Consider the following 24,539-nt stretch of genomic DNA (forward strand, 5'->3'; position numbering starts at 1 on the left):
TAATTTCATACAATCGTTCTGACACCATATTAACATACAAACACTGACTTAAAAAGTTCTAGCGTGATGTTTATATCTTCAAACAGTCAGTGCAAGTTTGTTAACTAAATTAAATTTCTATTTAAGGGGACAAGGGACGTTCAGATTCGTAAATTTCCTTCAAAAATTCGAAATTTCATTTTTTATTTCTAAAAATAAAGAATAATATAAGTGATGTTTACAAAAAAGAATTTTTAAGTTGCGATGAAAATTAAGCATTTTATAAGGAAATTTCGTTTTTGACATGGACATTTAAAGGGCTGCCATATTTGTTTTTCAGACTTTGCACTCGCAGACAAGCCACTAACTCATTTTATTTCGAACTGTAGGAACTGCAACATGCATATTATTCTTTTCGTGAATGGAGGCCCACCAGCGGCCGAGCGGTAAAATCGCTGAACGCTGGTAGTTTGGTCCGAGGTTCGAATCCCGCGAACGGGCTGGCTGCATGGGCGTTTTCGTGGTTTTCCCCATGTGTAACGTGTATACGAGCCAGTTTCCCTTAGAAAGTCCTCCACGAAGGCATCCCTCCTCACACAAATGCCTCAAGGCTTTGCCATAATCTCACACACACACACACACACACACACACACACACACACACTTTCCATGAATGGCAGCAGGAACTACTTCGAGTTTTGCTTACATTTAGCGGCACGGCGAAGTTCGTTTGCTTATATTTGTGATTTGTTTTTATAAATCGAAAGTATGCATGCTGTGAGTTCGAGATGGCGAAAACCTGTGTCCCGTTCTTCAAAAAAAAAAAAAAAAACTTGCAAGCGATAAAGCAAAGATGAATTAAATGCAAAAGTGAAACTTTTGAATGTTTTGATACTGGTTTGCACAAATTATGCAATCCAAATGCTGATGTTTCACACCATTCTGATGTAGATGTGTTACTACATTCTGATTGTGCTGACACGCAGAGTATAATTTTAAACAATAGTAAAAATCAGAGACTGAACAGAAGTTGTGTTTCTTCAGTAACGCTGAAAATAATGATGATTTAGTGGAAAATAATGCTTCTACTTACACGGTCATGTGTGATAATATGTGGATTCATTTACTGAAAGAACTCTACCAACATTTAGAAAGAGTTTGACACGCTTTTGTTTCAAATAGCTATTGTGCAATCAATCAAAGACTTGAATAGATTAAATCCATTTCATTTATATAATATTGTATTTGCAATGCTATGCAGAATAACTAAAGAAATTTTTAGACAATAGTATTTGAAATATAGGTAAAGTAGGTTAGCAAGTAAATACAAGTCTACGTGATGTACCGTGTGTTATGCTTGTCTACAGAGCATAGCACATGAAATTGATTCTGTTTAAACCAAATGAACAAAATTGAGCTGAGAAAGAACTAATAAATGAAGTAGTAATATAATAGAATGCAGAAGCATTTATAAGTCATTTTCTGGTATGTAAGTAAAAGTAAATCTTTATATTGTGTTTTCACGGATTTCAGATTTTTGAAAACTTTGAGTACTGAATTTATCTCTTGCGTTTTAATTGTTATCGAATTATTTTCATACTTGATTTATATCATTTCAATACTATTCATAAGAGAACTGTGCATCCATTTTACTATTGATGAACTTTTCTAGGAATTGTTAGGCTTTTCGTAAAATAACGACCCATAAAAATTCAAAAAATTGTAAAAAATTTAATAAATTTATTTTTCAATGATGCTTCATCCTATTTTAAAATGCATGCCCAATTTTATTTATCATTTGATATAGATTCATTAGGAAAATTATTGTAGGTTTCTGATTAATTTTTACGCGCAAGGGGCTATATGAATATAAGTATAAAAACGTAAAAATACATAAAATTATTTTACTTTTTTTTGAAAAATTTTCCTTTATCATTATAAAATTGTATATTTACGTAAATACATGCACAATACACATAACTGAAAAATATTTTAAAGTTTGAACAAAAAGTAAGAATTTTTCATTTAAACGTCCCGTGTCCCCTTAATTCATATTATGCGTTAACATAAGATGCATAAACTCAATCGAAAGGCTGAGAGATGTGAAATCATCAATGCTAGTGGAATCATAAACTCATTACTACTTTGACGGTAAGTAGACGACGGGTAATCCATTGTCGCAGAGCACACGGTGGTTATCTTCATCGGGAAGGATACTTTCGTGGAGACTTTTGTTGCAAAAATGTATTAAACCGTTAAGCTTTGCGTCAGAAGCAAACAGATGGTGTATTTAATTATGGCAAAGCACACGAGGGCTATCTGCCTAAAGGGAGGGATGCCTTTCGTGGAGGACTTTCTAAGGGAAACTGGCTCGTATACACGTTACACATGGGGAAAACCACGAAAACGCCCATGCAGCCAGCCCGTTCGCGGAATTCGAACCTCAGACCGAACTACCAGTGTTCAGCGTCTTTACCGCTCGGCCGCTGGTGGGCCAGAAGCAAACAGAAGAACGCGATGTTACTCAGCCGTTGTTGAACATTACTTAAAAATAACTCACCAGATATGATATACACGGCAGCCTGAATAGAACAACTTACTTTTGTCTCCGTGTTTAGTACACTAATTTTGGCATTTTAACATTTTGTTTTTTTCTTTTACTAATAACATGAATCAGTATTTGCATTATTGCAAATTACTACAATTTTGGTCCCGTGAAGCTTTTTAATAAAAATACATGAAATTAAAAATTTCTTTTATTACCATTCTACTACAAACAACTTCTTCAATCAACTAGTGAATTAGATCCCCTTGAAAATTTTATGAGATTGTGTCAGTAACAGTTTCTTGGAACTTTCACGAGACTGCGTCAGTAACAGGTTCTAATTTCAGTCTTTAATAATTTCTGTGTTTGCCATCTAAAGAATTATTCCATTTATTTAATAATTTCCTCTACTTTGCTTTGTGGATAATGCTAAGTGTTCGTTGCACTAATTTACTGAAATGCGAAATAATTTTGTCTCCGGAAAAAGCAGACACGCGCCTTTCGGCTTCTCTTTGTTATACTTAACAACAAATGCAGGCTATGTCAAAGAATTAGAGAAACCTAACTTATCACTGCGCGAAATTCCGTAATAACGCTGAAGCTCAGTATGCCAAAACATAATAGTTTCCAATAAATTTGTCTCAAAATCAAATTCAGATACAGCTACTGATAAATTTACAAACTGAAGTGTTCGCCAGAAACTCGTGGTATTCGTAACTGTGAAAAGATACCTGTATCAAACAAAATCGACAAATATAAATCCTGTAAACTCGATGTTGTGAAATGTATTCACGTAATTTTGTCGAGATTCAGGTGAGTTGACGGAAATGCAAAAAAACTGCTAGAACACTATTTTTACGTTAAGCCTCGATCGCATAAATCTCTAAAATTCTGCGCTCTTCAAAATTAGCCCACCTACCAAAGTGAAAATATTAGCATGTACGAGAAATGTGAGCTTTTGCAGAACCAGTCACGAAACAGTAAAAGAAATGTTGAGCAACGTACTAGTTCAGAACAGGACTTCAAACACTTTTACAATGACAAGACGCACTAGCCCCCACCACAGCTTTGAACGAATCTGAAAATCATTTGAGTAATGCCAACAAACAACAACGTATCACGTGATCTCAAACTAACCCAGACGGCGCCTACAACTCAGGAAGCCTACGGGTAGCCATCCCAATCAGGTAACCAGACGATTGCGAAGAAAACATTACGGATAAAATCCGACTGACTGTAGTCTAACGTGTCTCCCGGCAAAACTAGTTCTTGCTGCTAAACACGCCAAAGGAGAAGTAAACTTCTGAAATAGATAATGTATTACTGGAATAAATTTCTAGACAAAATGACAGATTTGATTAACCAACACTCTTTTTATTTCGAATTTTTTGGTACAAAAGTGAATGCCAGTATTAGTGCTTCATTATCTTCAACATCATTTGGCATAGAGTATCAGGTTCTTATCTGGACCTAAATTAAGCAAAGTAAGATTTTCTTTTATTACGTAAAATTCACATTACTTTCAATATTCATTTTGATATAACACGATAATAATATAACGCAATTTAAATTTTCGTAGAAAACAGTTTCTTAGCCAGAGACAATGTCGAAATTAAACATTCTAATCATAACGGCTTATGCCATGTAGAAAACAAACTTAAGCAACTTAAAAAGTATATATACGTTGAAAGCGTATATATACGTTGAAAGCGTAAAAACAAGTGCAGATAGCGAACTTATCCCTTTCCGCTCTTACATTTTATTATAGCTCTTAAACAAAAAATATTTTTTTTTGCATGCTTGAAAAAGAAACGCTGTAAAGCGAAATAAGAAGAGGAAGCCGCATTACAAAGAATATACAGAGTTTAATTTCATTAAACACTTAAACGAGCAAACAACGGAGAGGGAGGAAGGAGAAAGAAAATGAGTAGGAAAGAAAGAAATAACAGCATCATAATAATATTATATCCATTGCATAATAAAATTAATTTCTACTATAAAAATGAAAGTACCTTATATAATAATAAACAGGTAAGTGGAGGTTAAAAAAAAAAGGGTTAGGCGAGTTAAAGTACAATTCGCAACAATAGTGAGAACAATCAATGGCTAATTAAATTTACTACAGAGTTGGACTAATACCAAAAACCTATGAAATGATGGATGTACATTCTGTCATTATGTAGACGGCAACGTTAAGTTTATTGAGACCACAGTAAGTTTTTCTCCATTCGGTTGCACAGTTAAATTTTGTTCGTTACAGCAATTTCATTTTAAAAATAATAAATAAAATTTAAGAAATAGTTCAGCCACTGGCTATAATACATACAATAACAGACTATACGTTAAAAATATACTAATTATTTTAATAACATAAATGAACATTACTTAGGAAGATATAACACATTTCATACACCGTGCACTTTACGGATTTTCAGTTCAGGTCAATTGGATTATTTTATATTAAAAGGAAAAGCATAGATGTCCCATACTGCCAAATTGCATAACCCCCTCCCCCAAAACGGTGGTCCCTCAACCGACTTCGGATTGCCCATTATACAGGTGATTCCTTTTTTATGGAGACACATAAAAAGTGAGCGTACTATGAAGCAACGGACAGTTATAACCATGCCTTCTTCGGGGTTCGAGCCCGAGCCCTTTGGTATCGCAGTGGGCTGGGCTACCCTAACCATTATACTGTCTGGGCAGCCATAAAAAAATCACATTAAAAAATACTAAACATCACCTCACACGCCAATGTAACGTAACCGCGAAAGACATCTAGAAAGTTCATGCTACTTGTAAATACGGTACATACTTCCGTATTAATTCAATACATATTCTCTTTTGTAAAGCAATTAACAAAAATATACTCTCAAACATTTTAAAAAATTTCATTAACTAAAAATACTAATTTGTTCCTCATGCTTATAACTGTTAAGTAATCGGAATTTTGCATGAGTGAGCTGCATCTAATCACATCTTTATCACATGACGATGAGGGGTGCCCAAGGTATAATCAGAAAGCTCTTTGCTGGTCACTGCTAACCGTCATGGAGGGGAATATATTAATAATGGAAGGAAATCGTTATTGATCTAATGTAACTCTTGTATACGCAGCGTAATAAACGCCTCTTGTTGCAAATACTAGATTCCCCTCCCTTTTCTACTGTCGAGACACCCTCAACAACGCAAATCGCCCTCCAATAATTTCCATTCCACTAAATAAAGCGTTTGCGCATTATGCGCTCGAATATTTTATGACCAGTCAGCTTTGATTTTGTGCAAATCCTTGACGGACTCTTTAAATTTGATTCCAGCAAAATCGTTACATATTGCGTCTACAAAAGACCTTACCAGGCCTTTATTTTCGCAACCGTTGGTTGTAGACATGCACTTTCAGTTACAAAAATGTCTTACATAGTGCAAATATTCATGTTTCGGCATTTCCAAATTTAAAAATATCAGTTTCTTAAAAATTATGAAAAAGAACTTTTCATACGGTGTTTCCGTCATTTAGAAAAATTTATTATTCATCATAAAGGGGTGATATTTATTATTGTCAAACTGGAATATTCACGTCATTTTCAACTTGCCGTGACAAATAAGTAATAAACTGTAATAATTCAAGGTTAATGTCTTTCACTTATAAATACCATTCAAAGATATTCTTTTGTGATTCTGTAGTGTGTAACATTCTTTAAGTCATAACTTTGTTACAACTGGTATGCCGAAAGAATTTTCACGCAAGTTCTCAAATTCTTTTATTTCTTCAGATTCATTATCTAACAAACATACGAAAAAGGTCATGGAATATTTTAATTCACGCACATAATGTTACGAACTGACTATGAGCCAATACTGAAGCTTGCCAATGTTCTCTAGAACGCGATTTGTACAAGATACTGTAACAAAGTTCGACTTTTTGAAAACAATTATAGTGATACAATACTTTTTAATGAAATTCTCTATACATCTAATCTATTCATACCGGAAGTCTATTTTTTAAATTAATGCTTTATTTTATGCTACGTATAAATTAAGTATATTTTAGTTTTCAACGTGTACAGGACCTCTGAATATGATTTCCATATAAGTATTAGAGTCGGGGAAACATGTAAGAAGTTCGTAATTTTTTAATTAAAAAATCTGATGTGTAGACCACATGACTTCCTTGTACGGCATATTAAATTATACGCATTTTTTCCTTGCATTTCATTTAAATTTATTTGATTGAATTAAATCTACTTCATCGATAGCGCATAAATCACAATAGAACAGAATAAATGCACTCTTTAAAATTCACTATATTTATTTACCATAGCGACACTTCGGCGCTAGGTTCACTTAACAGAGTTACACCTCATTCATATTACAACTCAGAGTGCACAAAAATTATATCACCTGAAGAATTACCACACGTTCCATTCAAATACTGTAATAAATCTAAAACGATGTATAAAAGAAACACATTAATTAATAACAAATTAAAATTCACTATTTTATTATTATATTTATTTACCATAGCGACACTCTGGCGCTAGGTTCACTTAACAGCGTTACATTTCGTTCGTATTTTAAGTCAGAATACACAAAATTTATATCATTTGAAGAATCAAATACTATAATAAATCTAGAATGATGTATAAAAGAAATTAAGCAAACAAAACAAAAAAGAAACAGTTTTTCACAGACAATTTAGTATTTCTCATTCAATTATTCAGTTCTCACTTCGTGAGAAGGCAAAAATACATAAAAACTCAAAATATCTATATTAAAAATTACGAAGTAAATCTTAAACACTTATTTCCTCGAAAAACTTCCAGAAAGAATTAAGCATGATTTAATTCGCAATAATAAATGAAGGCGTTACCTTTGTTGTTGCGAAGCTTAGTCTCTCTAGATTGGCAACAAATCTACAATTCTGCTGTTTCAAATGTAAACAAATATGTCCGCCATGTTATTTAAAAATTAGGCTTAGCCGCGCTTAGACAGCTTTTAAATTGTTGATAATTGTACAAATATTGCTTGCAGATTTACTAAAGGCATAAAAACCTTAACCGGAAGAACAACATAATTCAATCATTGATAAAGCAAAAAATGCACAATTTACAAACATACAGTGTCTCACAAAATTGATGGGACACTTGTGCTTTACAAAAGGAAACTGTAATAAAATAAATTAAAAAACATGTAAAAATTTTTTGTGGGTGTGTTTCATACTTAAATTTAGTAACAATTATTGCATAACATACATTTCCTCAAAATATTAAAATATTAATTTAATAAAAATACAATTGTTTAGAACGGAGCAAAAAATGGCTCACATAAGTGATGGGACACCATTAGATACTACTACGTACTACAATAAAAATATTTTGGGAGGTTTTTATTTTTACTCAAAAGCAATTGGAAATAATTTATAAAATCGTGTGCAGTATTTCTCTCCAGTTTGTTTCGGAATTTTTGTGTTTAGCTCCGTGCAGCCATGAATGCTAAACGAAAAGAAACTTTGCTTGAAATTCGAAAATTAGTTATTAATTTGCATATTGAACGTGGAAAATCTATTAGAGAAACTGCTGAAACAGTTAACTTGAGTTATTCAACAGTCTTCAAAATCATTAAACGATATAAAAAGAAATCATATGATTCAGGATAAAAGAAGACCTGGCCGACCATCAAAGCTATCCAATGGAATAAAGCGAATTATCGTTCGAAATATTAAAAAAAATCGAAGAATGAGTGCTCCTAAAGTTGCTGCTGATTTACAAGCATTATATGGAGTAATTGTTAATCTTGAGACTATTAGAAGAGTAATTCGATCTGCTGGATATCACGGTAGAGCAGCCAGGAAAAAATTCTTCGTAAGTGGAAAGAATAGAAAACTCAGACTGGCTTTCGCAAAATCCAACATAAATAAGAATTCTGATTACTGGAATGAAGTTATATTTGCTGATGAGAGTAAATTTAATATATTTGGTTCTGACGGTAGAATCTTGGTGTGAAGAAAACCCAGGGAAGAATTTCGCAAACAGAACTTGGTGCCAACAGTAAAACATGGTGGAGGAGAAGTTATGGTATGGGGGTGTATGTCGTCCGCTGGAGTTGGTAATCTTGTTTTTATTGACAGTATAATGGATCAGTACAAGTAAATTGATATTTCAAATCAAAATTTGAAATCTTTAGCACGAAAATTGAACCTTCATAACTATTTTAAATTCTGCCAAGACAATGACCCCAAGCACACTGCTTTGAACGTTAGACTCTAGCTGCTGTATAACTATCCTGAAATAATAAAAACACAACCGGAATTTTCAGACTTAAATCCCATAGAGAATATTTGGCAAGAATTGGAATCAAGAATTCGCAAACACACCATTTCTTCAAAACAACAATTAAAATCGGTGCTTCAAGAAGAATGGGGTAAAATCACTCCAGAAATCACAAAAAAATGAGTCGAATCCATCCCAAGAAGATTAAATCATGTTTTAAAAGTAAAAGGAAATCCAAAAAAATATTAAAACTTTTTAAAAAGTAAAATTTTTTGATAAATATTTGATGGTCCCATCACTTATGTGAGCAATTTTTTGCTCCGTTCTAATGTATTTTTATTAAATTAATATTTTGAGAAAATGTATGTTATGTAATAATTGTTGCTAAATTTAAGTATGAAACACACCCACAAAAAATTTTTACATGTTATTTTAATTTATTTTACTACAGGTTCCTTTCGTAAAGCACAAGTGACCCATCACTTTTGTGAGACACTGTATAAGAATAAAGAAACTGAGATCACTCAGCCGGGTGTGGCCGATTGCAACCAAACCACGAGTTGCACATCTACATGTTACATCAGTCCTATATACAAAATTTCAACGTTCTGAGGCTGCTCGTTTTTGAGTTATGCGAAATATAAACGTACAGACATCACGAAAAATTCTCTTCAGAATTCATTTTAAAAGCAGTTTTATAATTTTTTTTTTTTTTTTTTTTTTGAAGGAAAAGAGGCTTTTGTTCTGTCCTTACTTACAGATGTCACGCAAAAACATCGTTAAATTGCATTCGATAGTGGTCAAAATGGATATTTTCGTTGAAATATGCTGCCTGAAACTTTCGCGATTACAATACTTTCTTTTTACTTCGTATAAGGAAGTAAAAATAGCAAAAAATGTGATTTGCTAAATAGGTAACATTTTTGTAATTGGAAGTATATGTCTACGATAAACGGTTACGAAAATAAAAAAAGCTAGGCAAATATTTTTGTGGATACTGTGCATACTGACCCCATTTTAAATCAAGTCCCGATTATCGAATGTAAAACTGACTGAATGTTGGTCGACTAATGAGGAATGTCAAACTGAACACAGGTTATTAAAGAAGACATTCAGAATAGTAAAACGTATTTTATAAAACTTCGAACATGCACTATTGTCTTCTCCCTCTACAATTGTAAAATTCTCATTAGAAAATACATGTTCATTGTTAAAGCTCACTGTTAAACTGCTAGATAAAATTCATTGTTAACTTGCCATTTAATATATTAATGTTAGTAACTATTCACTGTTAAACTGTTATTCAAATACAGATAAGGTCATAAGCTAAAATAAATACACTGTTAAAATATTTATAAAAGTTGTGAAAATAGTATATTTTGTTGGATATCAAGAGGCCAGTACTTTAAAAATGTCGAAATATGCCTAATCTTTATAACTAATTGGTTTATGATCGGAAATTTTCCATATATATTTCGAATATCCTTTATATTTCTATAGTAGTACTTCTGTATCAGCGAGTTTTTCTTTCCAGAACATACCACGGATAGTACTGAACGACACGTAACGTACAACAGAATATCTAAGTGACGTATATACGATGCCCACCAAAGTACACATCCGGCCGTTATTTTGGCAAGCCTTGGCCATAGACATACACATCCACTTAAAAAATTGTTTCAAATGCTGCAAAGATTTAGGTTTCCCAATTTTTAAATTTAAAAAGAAAATGCACAAAACACGAAATAAAACTTTTTATACGTTCTTGCGGTCTATATACATAGGAAAATTTTGAACCCGTTATAAAAAAAAATACAAAAGGTTTGACTCTCATACCACTAAAACTGGGCGAGCTAAATAAGCTCGCTCATTATAATTTTAATTTAAATAATTACAAATTTTGAGATATTTAGAGTCGTTTTCAATTTGCATTGAGGGGTCGGATAATATATAATTTAAAACACAATTTTTGCTTTCTCATGAATAAAATTCATAAATAATGGTTCTCTTAAATTGAAATGCATGGTAGCACCACTACACTCACTTTAATGTAAATAAATTTCTATGTACGAGAGCTGAGACAGAATGTCGCACGGAGATGGTTAAAAGCAGTTGAAAGAAATTTAATGGGAAAATGTGGAATGACTACTGATAATCGTTGTCAGTGGTCAAACTATCCTGAATCCACAGATACGGAAGCATAACTTGCCACCCTTTACTTTGTTTCGGAAATCAAAATATTCTGAATGATAAAACTAAAATACTACCTTCATCTTTGACATAATACGTACTGCGCGCAGCCTTACAGATAAACAAATCACCGATTCTTTTATTTTCGCCCCTCTCCAAATTAGATACATGTATAATTAAAACGAACTACTTTAGTAAAAATCAAATAATATTTTCTTAAATAACAAATCTTTAAATTTGAGGTTACAAAATCTACTATTTTTTAGCATAGAATTAAAGGCAATTTCTACAGTTCTTATTCGAGAAGCGAGTTAGTTATTTTACACCCATTTAAGGCTTTAAACAACTGTTTAAAAGTTCTTGAAATTCTGACCAACAGTTTCGGATAAATCATGCGCGCAAGCAGGAAAATTTTAGTTTTGAGAAATATTAACACGTTAACTGCCGACACGCATAAGGATAAATTGTATGAGCTAGCCATACCAATTTTATTGGTTTTTATTATTCGTTGCAATGTTTGTTACCAGAGTCACTGCAGCTTACGCAAGAGTTCTTTCCATAAAAGTCAATACCTTTACAGTGTGGCAAATATTTCTCCATTCCAAGTTTCAACCGTGAACATGCAAAGAAAAGTAAACATTACTTTCAACATTTTCAGAAAATATGCATTATTTTCAAAACTAGAATTTTTATTATCTGGTTCATGTATATGCTAATAAATGCGCATATACAAAACTAATGTATACGCTATCATCTTCATGTATAATTCTGGTTCTAATCAGGGCACTTAACATCATATTTCACTCGAAATCTAAATATAACATTTGTATTAGATCATTCCAAATCTCAAAACTACTTTTAATTCATAAGATAAATTTGAAAAAAAAAATAACTGATTCATATGTATAGGAAGCAACATGGCATTTCACATCAATTTTGTTCAACTTTAAACAATACTTTGTGCTTTTACCTGCACTGCAGTATATATTTTTAACACCATTTTGTAAGAGAAAACACAATAAGTATATTTCCAGAATCTTTGTTCAATTTTACAAGAAACACATTTATGAAATTATACAAGTTTGTAATTCGGAACCAATTTAAGCAGTTATCTGGAGGCCGAAGCAATATATTTTTCCATATAAACCTGCAGAATAAAAAAAACACACAGGCGGTTCATGCGTGGCCACAAACGTGAACGTCCGTGTTACCCACCGGTGGATCACGAGGAGCCCCAAACAAACCTATCATGATCAACCCTTGGGTCATACGGCAGTTAAGGTATTAAAAATATAATTACCAACAAATCCTGTAAATGCATATTTTTTTTCTAAATATTAATAAAGATAAGAAAATTATTTTCAAAATATTAATAGAGATAAAAATATTTTCAAAATAAAGATAAGAATATATTTATTAGGTAAAAGTTTGTAAGTATGAGTAATTAATAACCGCACACATAATCATCCTAATTGCATTTGAGACGATAAAAAATGACGATTCAAAGTTTAAGTACAGTTTCAAATTTAATAATTCTAAAAGTTCTTATGTCAGAAACACAAAAAGTGGTAATTTTAAAGAAAATAACATTCTTACGAAATCTTAATTGAAGAAGAAATTACCTTGGAATCTTGCAAGCACATTACTTTTATAAAATTTATAAATATATAAAAGATATATCCAAAAGTAAACTTTCCTGTCATATGTGCTCGGCACACTGCTTTTATTCAGGTGTATAAGATCAGGATTAGAAAATATTCACTGAATTTATATACAATACACGGCAGATTTGAATACTTTAGTTTTATGTCACAATGTGCTACTGCTAAAGACGATGACAGAAAGGAAATTTTGAAGCAATCACAAACATTACCGCAGCGATTGAAAAAAAAGTAACGCTACAATGAGACACAGGGGCAGAACACACTGGAAGAGCGGTAATTTTTACATAAGTATATTATCATTAGAAATTTCTCTTTCTGCTTCAAGCTAAAAAAGGAAGTATCTGGAGAATAAAATGATTTGGTCTTCAATGAAATGCTTCCACTCAGTCGCTAATTCTGGTAAATTCACGCTTTTTCTTTTCAATAAACAGAGTAATTTGCTCGCACAGAGCTCGAAATTCTGAAGGTAATTAGAAGGGTAATTCTCCGTAAGTGCCCATTCAAAGAGTATTTTTTTAAAAGTAAAGTTTTCTCCAGAAGTTCACAGGATTGTCTGAAATTATTCGTTTAAACTTGAAAATGTTTTCCAGACATTCACAACATTCTATAAAACAATGCATTCAAATCTGAATAATAACAGCATAAAAATAAAAAAAAAGTATTGAACACTTATGTACAAGTATAACCACAGTAACAAAACAAACTTCAAAAATAATGGGTGAAAGTAACTTATGCTTGTGATGCGTAATCGAACTTCCCAATAAAAAAAATTGCAACATTTTTCTCCACTAAAATTAATGAAAACTTTAACCCAGTAAAGAAATGAAAAAAAAATCCAGTGTTTTTAGCATTATACTGTACATTACCAAGAAACACATAAAACTGCATTCGAGCAATTAATTTTACGCATTTTTCACAGTTCCAAGGGAACGCTGAACAATGGTAGTTCGTTCCGAGGTTCGAATCTCGCGAAGAGATTAGCGGCGTGGTCTTTTTCGTGGTTTTCCTCATGTGTAATGTGTATACGAGCTAGTTTTCCTTAGAAAGTCCTCCACGAAGACATACTTCCATTTAGGCAGATGCCTTTCGAGTGCTTTGCCATAATCACATAAAACACATTTTCACTGCTAACGAATAGATAAGATAATGATGTTAACTCCATATAAATGTTCTAAGTTAAACGCCAAGTCTGTTCAATCTTCCTTTCCGTTTAGCCCACAAAATCCGATTCACCGATATGCTGGCGGTCGGACAGCAGTGTGGAATTTAATAAAAAATATATATTTTTTTTACATCGTATATCGTCGTCAAATAGAAAGTACACTGTCAGTCCCAACAGAAAGTGTCCGTCATCGGTGATTGACATGGCGCTTTACGTGGTAACCATAGGAATCACGGTTCTGAAAACATTAAAATTATTTTATATTTTAACGCAATAAGCAAGCAATAAAATGTATATTAGGTGATGTAATGAAATGCATGCATTTCTTTTACTACATTATTAAATTTTTAGATACATATCAAATTTTATATATTTAAATATTTTAAACTAATTATTAGTTTAACTGTGCAATTTGCCCAGAAAGACTCTTGATTTCGTTTTGGCATTTTGCGTCGATTCACGATACGTGTTGTTTCACTTTTCAAATTGTTGCCAATATTATCGCCCTGTATTATACTTAAAGAAAATAATGAAGAATCTGCATGAACGTATGTATGTTTCTCGCATTGTGATAAAACAACGGTACCTAGAGCCATCAAAATTTGAATAACATAATCTTCCATAGAATATGGGCATGTGAAAGCCCTACTTTGATTTTGAAATTTGTTTTATTATTGATTTTATATTTTGTAACACTTCAAAGCGAGCAATGGCAACACTGTACGAAAAAAAAAAAAAAAAAAAAAAAAACATTTTTATCTCCAGCGCGCGAGACTCTGTATCGGAAATTCTATGATATGCTCATTTTAAAATTATTTTGCGATATTGCTGTTGAACTGAATTTTATGGTTTAAGTGCGAAGAGCATGATATTTAATAAATAAAGATAACACACAAAATGTTAAAAAATGCACCTTTGCACGTAATTTATTAGATTTTTTAAAAAATTCTTTTTTAATCTAAAACTATTTTAAGTATTTTCTCTTATTTGTTGCGCCACGCCATTTCGTCTTCGAAATACACTAGATAACTGTTCACACACATTTCACCAGACTCTCAGCTAAAATTTCTTTTTAGTTACATGATGCGTAAAGGCGAACTTAGCTATCTGACGACCTCCTTTCGCAATCAATAACACGGGCAAATGTTTCAGTAACATGAAGAACTCAAAGCAATGAATTCAAACGAACACGTGATCTCTTCTTCATAGTAAGAAGAAATATAAAAGTTTTTTTTTTTTTTTTTTTCACTTTACCGTAGCCGATACTTTCGGAAATTCGTTTGCGTTTTTGGTTTAATAATATGACTTTTGTGCTATGACTTTGTGTCAACTTGCATATTCGCTGAAATGAATTTAATCGAAAAAATTTTTTATTTCAACATTAAATGTATTACATATTTTTGGGACACTTAAAAATTAAAAAAGATTTAAATATGGATTTCACATGCTAATTGTAATGAGCAAATTAGTAGTTAGCTCCATAAAAACAAATTAATACATGTTTATTTGTTTTTAATTATGTTCATAAATTCATGTTTGGAAAACATGGCAGTCAAACGGCAACTGAAAACGCGTTTAAATTCAGAGCTGCATTATATAAACTAAAGATCATGCCTCCTCGCAACTAGTTTTTCCACCTAAACATTTACTACTTTTTTGATTATCCACACCTCCGATGAAAAGTTGCGAAAACTTATTCATGAGACAAAGCAGTAACAGCGGCAAAAAAGTATATATGGCAGCCCGCACATGTGCGTGGCACATATGTGTTTTGGCCGACGCGCACTGCCGAATAGAACGGATGCCGAGTTTGTGCAGTTATCGTTTTTTTAAGCGAAATCAGATCACTGTATGCATGAGAACAGAGAAACCTTGAAAAATGTAGTTTTATAACCTATTTTTCTTCCTTATTAATTTTATTGACCGACTGCTCCTGTATGGAATTCTTAGTGCGCCATTTTAAAAATGGCAGTTGCCTTTTGCACATTATCTTCAAGGAAAAAATTGGTCGCTCTTCACAATCGTCAAAGAGCACGCGACCTTTTGTATGAAACATGTACGTATCACACGGACAATGAATTATTATGAACTATGTAAGCATGTAATTATAGTTGCGGAGTCTACACCCGAATAGTCTAAGTAAGCCGCACGGGTGTTCAGACTCTGCTGTCAACTGACCTTTCGATGGATGTGCGAATAATCAGAAAGTTCCGCCAATTTTTAACCAAATATTTCGTTAGAAGACTGCTGTCGACTGGTGGTTCAACTGATAAAACCGCTGAAAGCTAGTAGTTCCGAAGAGTTCAAATACGACAAGCTGGTTGCTTATATGAGATTTCTTTTCTATACACTACGTAAATAACAAAGTCCATCCCTCTCTTAGGCAGATTACCTTCACCATAAACTATTAAACGGATTAAGGGACGAATACTTTAAAAAAAAAAACCAATCCGTATACTATTTATAAGATTACCGAAATTTTAAATCTCCGTAAAATGCATATATAGTGTAATAACTTTCCCTTAAAAATTTTTAAAAACGTATGTGAAGAAATCAGCACCTCTCCAGGAAAGTTCGTTTCTGACATTTATTCCTAACTGATTTAAAAAGAGAATTTATTCCTAATTGTCGAATCTCAAACGAAATAATAGAAAAATACGAGACAATGGTAACAAACAGTTTAACTATTTTCAAGTAAATGGAAATCACAGCTCTGAGTTTACCACAGTTCTAAAACATTATGTCCAGGAATAATCAAAACATCTGATCAGGGGGTTTATAAGTATGCTTAATCATTACATTATAATTCAAATTCTAGTTCTTTAAAAACTTAAAAACCTTCAAATCCTTTTTATTATTTTAAGGAATTATTTTTGCTGGTTAGGCCTCCAGATCCTGAAATTACAAATATTTATAGAAATCGAGACGTGGCAATACTTCATTATCAAGAATATAAAAGATAATTTATTTCAGTCTTCTCTATGCTGCTTATTTAAAATACGAAAGCATGGATACAAGACGAATAGAAAATTGAATTCTCGTCAAAGGAGTGTACAAAACTCCAAAACTAAAACATCCAAGCTACAAGCGAAGAACATCGCTCATAAGTCATAGAGCAATGACTGCTGAAAAAGACGTTTTAGAAAAGGATAACTTTTCTCGTTTTCGATCGCAAAACTCGGATATTTCCTTCGCATTCTATCTTATGAAAAATAATGTTCCGTCTTTTTCTATCTGAAGAATAGAGATCCCATTCTTTCTTTTATTTAGAGCTTCCCTTAAAACGTAAAACTCGTTTATTTTATCGTTCCGAATGGAATGAACTGTGAAAGGGACAAATAAGCATTATATCGTAAATAAAAATAGACTTCCTAGAAATGGTAGATTTATTATTCAAATCAATTTTCCGCCAGAATTCGTTTTATCTAACGACGTTGGGTGAAAGCCTAATTCCTCAGATTCTGCAAAATTAGTGCATTTTTGTTAATTTGTAGAATAAATTAGGGATAACTAAAGTATTCCCAGTTATCATAAATAAGATACAATAGGAATGTTAATAAAGAAACAGTAAAAGCTACACGGACTAGCAATCAAGCTTAGAAATAAAGAACAGAAGGTCCTGAATGTATGTTACGCATACAGCCTCCAGTATGGTGGTTGTATGTTTAACTGAATAAAAGATTACTTTTCACTTCAGAAGTTATTGAACTAAAAACATCTTACACTCAAAAATTAAATGTGAAAATTTTTATTCTTGGTTTTTAAGGTCTGAGGTTGCAACAAAGCACTTGCATATTGTCATATTGTTCTTTAAAGAGAACAAAGCTAAGAAGAAAAAATTCAGAATCTATATTACCAGAGGGTTTTGTTCTCAGAAGGCTACAAAAGGTATTTAAATATATTGTAGCTCAATCCCCCCCTAAGAATTATTTGTTTTAGCATTCTTAAATATTATCTAGCATAAATAATTTTACAGCCTTTGCTAATTTAATAAACAAGATTAATCGTTTACAGCAAGCATTTATTCTAAAGGAAAACATTTATGCGAACCAATTACTTACAAATATTTCGGAAGTTTATGAAGTATAAAACTTTGCTCTTTCTAAATTAAGTTTTTACACAGAAAAACATGGAAGTTACACACTTAAAACCATGGTCAGGATGCAACAGACCTACTACATAATTTAGCGCATTTAAAATAATGGAAAGATTTTTCATTCCACTAAAAGCAGCTAAATTTTGAAGCCTATAAAAAATTTATATATGTTCATATTATTTTTTCTTTATATATAAAAGCAAATGAAAATTAAATTCTTTCACAAGTGAAGTTGACTGATTGAAGCTGAGAATCCTACTTATAATAAAAAATTTTAACCTCTGGCCTTTCTTGTGACAAACAAATGAAATAATCCTAAATAATTCATCCCAAGAACGGTTTGGTTTAATTTTGGCAAAGTTCTCGAGGGCTATCTGCTCAAGGGTAAGGTTGCCTTTGTGGAGGACTTTCTAACCTTTTTTTCGCCTAGAATCGAACACAGGTCGGAAGCGCCAGTGTTCAGGGATTTTACTGCTTGGCCGCTGGTGGGCGCCGAGGAACGAGTTTTGAATTGAAGTTTAATTTCCAGGGTTGCAGGTTAGTTATCGAAAAACACTTCAACACTACCTAACTAGGTAGAGATGTATTCTGAAAAGTACTTTATAAGGTGAAACTGTCTCGTATTTACGTCAGACACCTGAAAACATGCATGTATGCAAACCATATTGTTACATGCAACGCCTCCAGAAAAAACTAGTACTTTACAGATTTACTCGCTTAACGCATGAATGGGTAAGCATAGACTAACACGTTGAATACTAGAGTTAAATACCCGGCAAAACGGCTTCGCTGGCATGGAAATGTTCACCATGCAAATGTAAAACATGGGCCAGTTTCCCTTAGAAAGCCCTGTACGAATATATCCCTAGTACGCTGGGTTCCACATAACTAGTAATTGTGATCACCAGGGGTGCCTGGAGAATCCCAAATGTGCGAACTGCCTCGGCCCGCATGTCGCGTCTTATCGGAGTTATCCCAAGTTCCCATCAGTTAAAAAAGCATAATTTCTTCCCAAATTAAGCCAGGCATTATTAAGCATAGGAACTTAAGCAGGAGACTGTTCATCAAGAAACACGTAATGACTTTGTTGAGTCTAATACACAGGAAGCCCACACTAATAGCACCCCTCAAAATTATGGAAGAATTACCAGTGCTAGTGAATTACCTAAGCTCATATTAACCCTAACTGAATTTGGCAAAGCTTTTGCCCACAACCTTATTCAAGTTATTAGAATATTTAAAAGCAGAATTTATGATATAAAAAAAATGCTCCAATATATTAGATAAAACGTTTATATTATATGAGATCCTCGATGAGGTCGAAGGGCGGAACGCCCAAACCCAAAAGTAGACTAGATTCTTTTTCACATATGGTTATACCTTTAAGACTGCTGATATTTGTTATGGGTCTTTATGTACTCTATTATAAATACTCGTACTGCAGCTCATTACTATTTTAGTGTTTACTACCCATACGTAGCTATTTTGTGATCTACTCGCAGTCTCCTAGCCTTGCGGCTGGCAGTGGTTAGGCTATGCTTCAAGTCTATCGGCTCATTACATATGTTCTATCGGAAATGAAACCTTCCCCTTCATTTACCTAGGCAATGCCATAAAATTGCCTATAGCTGACTATTATTCCAGGTATTTACTCAACAAATAACCACATACCTTACTTTCGGAATTCATATTGGTTCGAAAATCTCTTATACGTGGTTCCTCTGGGATAGCGTCTACAGGCCAATGGTCATTCTCAGTAATTATATTGATTAAATTTTTCTCTGTCTGTGAATATATGCACTATTATTGTATGCTGTACCTATATATTTTTCTCAAAGCACCGTCAGTTCCACACTTGCTATATCTGTTTTGCTGTGTTTAGGTGCTAAGTGTCTTTACAGGTTCATCATGAGTTCTTTCCCCTTCTCAGTTTTTCCCAGATTGCTTTTTCTTATCTATGAATATCTGATATTCGGTACACTCTAGTTTTTTTTAGGATCAATGTTTAATCTCCCTTAATACAGGAATTATTTTCAAATTAAAAAAAAGAATTATTACATGTACTTATGTACTACATGCATGTTGTGATTATGTATAAATTATCTCTTGACAATATTCGCAACTGCTTATCGTTCTACAAGAGGTAGGGTTCTTGTTAACCCAGGCATCCTGGTGCTACACAGTTTCTTTTGTATCGATAGTGTCTACACCTGGGTGCCCGTTTCAGTGACTCTGAGCTGAAGATATCCCTTTTTCTCAAGACCGCGTCAAACGCAACCTTGGCTACCATTCTGACAAAACACTTAAAAGATCGGCCAGAGGGAGTGTTAATTACGTGCCGCAGGCTGAAAAGAGGGTTTCGCTCTTCTCCGGAAAGAGGAAATTTACTATCGAAGGAGGGAGAGCCCTGGTGTCATGCAGTGAGTGATCTTTCGTGCTCTTATTTCATATTCGCAGAAACCAAATTTTTTTGTTTGATTTTTTCATAACATGAATTTTACGCAAACAAGGAATATTTCATTGCTAACTTTAAAAAAAAAGATCTATAAAAATAATAGAACTATATTTTTTGGCTGAAATATCCTTTCTGTATTTTAAAAAAGTCAACAGGCATGTCTCATTTGAGCGGAGTCTCACCAGATCGTAGTTTATTTAACGTGGCATTGCCAATATTGTGATCTTTCATGTATAATAATGCATATAGATTTTAGCCCCCAAAATAAAAAAGAAATATTCAGTGTACAGTAATTTCAGTGTACATCAACGTGCATATATTTTAGTTCGAATATAAAATTATTACAATAACAGTATACTTTATTATTATTATCGTAAAATTATTGCAATCAATTATGATAATTATATTAGAATTCCTTAAAATGAAAATTATGCAATCAAATATAATTACACAATTATAACAATTATTATACAAAAGTTATTTATTACACTTTACCATAAAATTAAGCTTTGAAAACTCATTTTTAACAATACATAAATGCAAAAAATTTAATGTAATCAAAAGGGTTGGTTGCCGTTTGATTACTGTGATCATGATTACACATGTTGATCAACAGTTAATTACAAATGATGACCAACACATTATCTTAGATAATTTAACAGCAATTATCTGCCTTATTAAATCTGTTTAAATGCAATGAAAATAAACAGGGAAAAAATAAGAGCGGAAAAATCCTTACTACATGATTCACGTTCCATTCACCGCATTTCGTTAATAAATCGTTGCGAACGGCGCATGCGTGTGTGTGCTCATGATCGCGGCCGACGCGGTTAGCTACAGCCCTTGCGCACTTTGCCGTAATCAGTAGTTTAGCCTCACTCACTAACTGCTAGTGAAACCGTTAACTGTGAAAGCCTAAATTCAACATTGAACACATATTACTTAATGTTCAATGTCAAACACTCTTTCAAACATAAAATAATCATACGGCGTTGAAAAGGAAGGCAACTAAAATAGTTAGGTTAGGTTAACTGATTAAGGCAATGAAACTTGAATGCTATTTGCCTATGGGAAAAGATGCCTTCTTTGAAGTTTTAAGGGAAATCGGATCGTATCCACGTAATACAAGGGTAAAACGACGAAAACTTCATGCTGCCAGTTCGGTGGCCGGTGTCCTTGAGTAGAATTACCAGAGTTCAGCGACTTCACCGCTCTTCCAACGGTGGGCAAAACCGTAACTACGAATTCAACTAGCTAAGAACTGTTAACTGCATTTGTTGACCTCAATGGTATTTTGATTTCTATCCCTATCAAAGGCAAAGTTGATTTAGGAGAACTTAGAAGCTTCTGTCTGTGAAAGACAGAAAAGCGAAAAATTTAAATCGATTGAAAAATAAAAGACACGAATAACAAGGGGTTAGAGAAAATACAGCACTAAAATTATTTTTAGTACGTAAAACTTAAACTTAAAAAAAAAATAAATAAAGTAGTACAGTAAAATTTGAAGTACTTACAAAAGATTTAGGCAACTGAAATGCCCGGCCTCTAAACAATCTCTTTTTTCTTCAAAGTGAAGTATCCTTCAAAGTGCGCTATGCATATGCTCGCTAAATTGAGTTGTTAAAAAAAAAAAAAAAAAAAAAAAAAAAGCAAACTCTAGGCCTTTAAAATCCTAAAAAATGTCAGCCATTCTTGGTTTGGTCCATTTGATTATGGCAAAGCCACTCGAGGGCTATCTGCCTAAGGGGAGGGTCACCTTCGTGGAGGACTTTCTAATTGAAACTGGCTCGTATACACATTACACACGAGAAAAAACACGAAAACGCCCAAGGAACCAGCCCGTTAACCAAGATTCGAACCCCGGACCGAACTATCAGTGTTCAGCAACATTTACAAGTGAATAACTGATGCCCACCAGCAACTTACTGCTCGGCTGCTGGTGGGCATCTGTTATTCTTGAAACCCCGGAAAGTTAGCTATTAAAAATACGAAAACGTATAGTCGGATATAAGACATCAACTATTGATAAATGTATAACTTCCAGCAGTTAAAAAAAAAATTAGTAGTTTCAGTTAAAAAAAATTGTGTACAGCTAATTTATGTTGCTAGTCTTATTTATGTTGCTGAGCGGAGTGGCTGCATGAGGTTTATGCGGTTTTCCTCGTAAGGTAAATACGATAATGTTTCTCTGAATACGTCCACAAAGGCCTTCCTTCCTAAAGACTGAGAGGTTCTAAACATTTCTTGTCCCATGCACCACTTTCACCATTGCTAGACCATCATCTCGCCTTCTTTTCCAAAATTCGAAAAATATAAATACATTTACTCAAATTCAGAATAATTTTTTATGTTTCATAAATTAAATAAAATGTACAGGAAAGGTTGGTAAATACCAAAACTTATACACATGTAATTTTTTATACTCATAAACTAAATACTTAACAGGTAGATAAAAGACTGACCTCATTCTTATCCCTGGAACCATCAAATTCCGCCCTGATTGAGGACCCCTGCTATAGACAGCCTTAGTGAATATTGTCATGATCCAATCCCATCCAAGAAAGGAACTTCAAAATAGTGATTAATATTTCGCACCATTTGGACAGTTCAGCAATGAAGCTGACGTCAGCGAATCCTTTAACTCACAATCGTTATTCAATACACGTCATATAAGTCCTTTACGTTCTGGGTTCAAGTGCCGAATGCCGATTAAGATACACATTTGTAAAGCTGAAAATCGATTTTAAACAGGGCAGGACTCAATACCATGTTGGAAAATTTGCCAAACTGTGTCAAAACACGCTCTTACATTACGTCGATTAAGTTCAGACACATGATCTTTCAAATACCTTTGCTCAGTTCATGTAAGTGAAATTACTGCATCATTAATTATCAGATTTTTACGAAATTACTTTAGAATTATTACATAAAAAGAGCATAAGCAAGACTTTTTAGCGCAGATTGCGGAATGAGTTTTAAAATAAAAACATTTTCAGATATTCTCTTTTCAAGGAATGCTTATCTGTCAAAAAGTAATCGATGATATCGTGAAAATTCATATAATTATTCTTCTTAATCTATGCGGAAAAATATACATTAAAATTACCTGTAAATTAAAAACAATGTAATTTAAGTCAGACTACTGAAATATGTCACAGTATGCTAGTTTTAAGTCAAAATTACACAGGAATAATATGCTTATACGAAGTAACATTTGCGTTTCTCGAGTACGAACCACAAGGTTTACCCTATATTAGGAGAAATTTACGAGCGATAATTTTACTTTATCCACTACTCTTAAATATGAACAACAAAGTTAAAAGCCTTCAATTCAGACAAGTTAAATGGAATACATCCAACATTAGTGTTAGACGATTTCAAAAACCTACCTTATTATTTTCAGAAATTTATATATAGTTACTGAATTATTTAATTAGAAATTGAGAACATTGAGGTCGTAAATGTAACAGCTCATTTCGTTTTTGTGTGATACTCATGTTAAATCTTCCCCTCCCCCCCCCCCAATTCATTCTATTCGATGGAAAGAAACCGCATTACTTCGCTTTCGAAGTTCATTGTTTTGATAAATGCTTTAAGTCCCAATTCCACAAATTCTGACTTAAGAGGGCAATCTGCTACACAGACTCCTTTGGAACTATTGTAAAGTCGTGGGCGTCGTTATTCTTATCAAACATTCTGTACACTGCGATACGCCACATCTCATTGTTTACAGTCACTTCAAAAGCCATAAATATTCCTTACACACTGCAATATGCTGTCTGCGCCTTGACACTGTCTACTCTTATCTTAAATCTACCCGACTGTGATGAATCAGGGTTTATACTTGTAAACGTGCGACCTACATACATGATGTACAGGAAGAGTAAATTTTATATCAGATATCAATTTTAAGGTTATAAACTGCTGTTCGAAGTTACAAATTATTCGTCTAAGCTAATAAATTTCTAAATGTAAAATACATTAGAAACTAAAATTAGAAAGCCAAAACAAATAAGTCTCCTAAAAAATGTCAGAATTTTTCACTTGCCAAATGATCTTACGATTAAAACAATTCTGAGAAAGATGTTATTTAATATCAACCATGAAAAGTACGGTTTATCAAGCAGCATTTCAATTATATTTAAAAAGAAAAATCAAATTTGTTTGTACCTTGAAAGT

General features: G+C 33.0%; 1 protein-coding gene across 7 annotated transcripts in view; it reads right to left on the reverse strand.

Moving 5' to 3' along the window:
* The window catches only part of LOC118187688 (uncharacterized), a 420,235-nt gene that overhangs the window by 360,146 nt on the left and 35,550 nt on the right, over nt 1–24,539 (reverse strand). Inside the window, exon 2 of one of the 7 annotated variants that reach the window (XR_015038454.1) lies at nt 3,873–3,994. The exons of 5 other annotated variants lie outside the window; for them this stretch is intronic. The gene's annotated coding sequence lies outside the window, so the exon portion shown is untranslated. Of the gene's footprint in view, nt 1–3,872; nt 3,995–24,539 lie in introns of those variants that run through there. One more of the 7 variants, XR_015038452.1, reaches the window with a different exon arrangement.

The sequence above is a fragment of the Stegodyphus dumicola genome, chromosome X1 (genome assembly GCF_044657685.1).
Source record: "Stegodyphus dumicola isolate Sdum_Otavi_A_Nest chromosome X1, ASM4465768v1".
NCBI lineage: Eukaryota > Metazoa > Arthropoda > Arachnida > Araneae > Eresidae > Stegodyphus > Stegodyphus dumicola.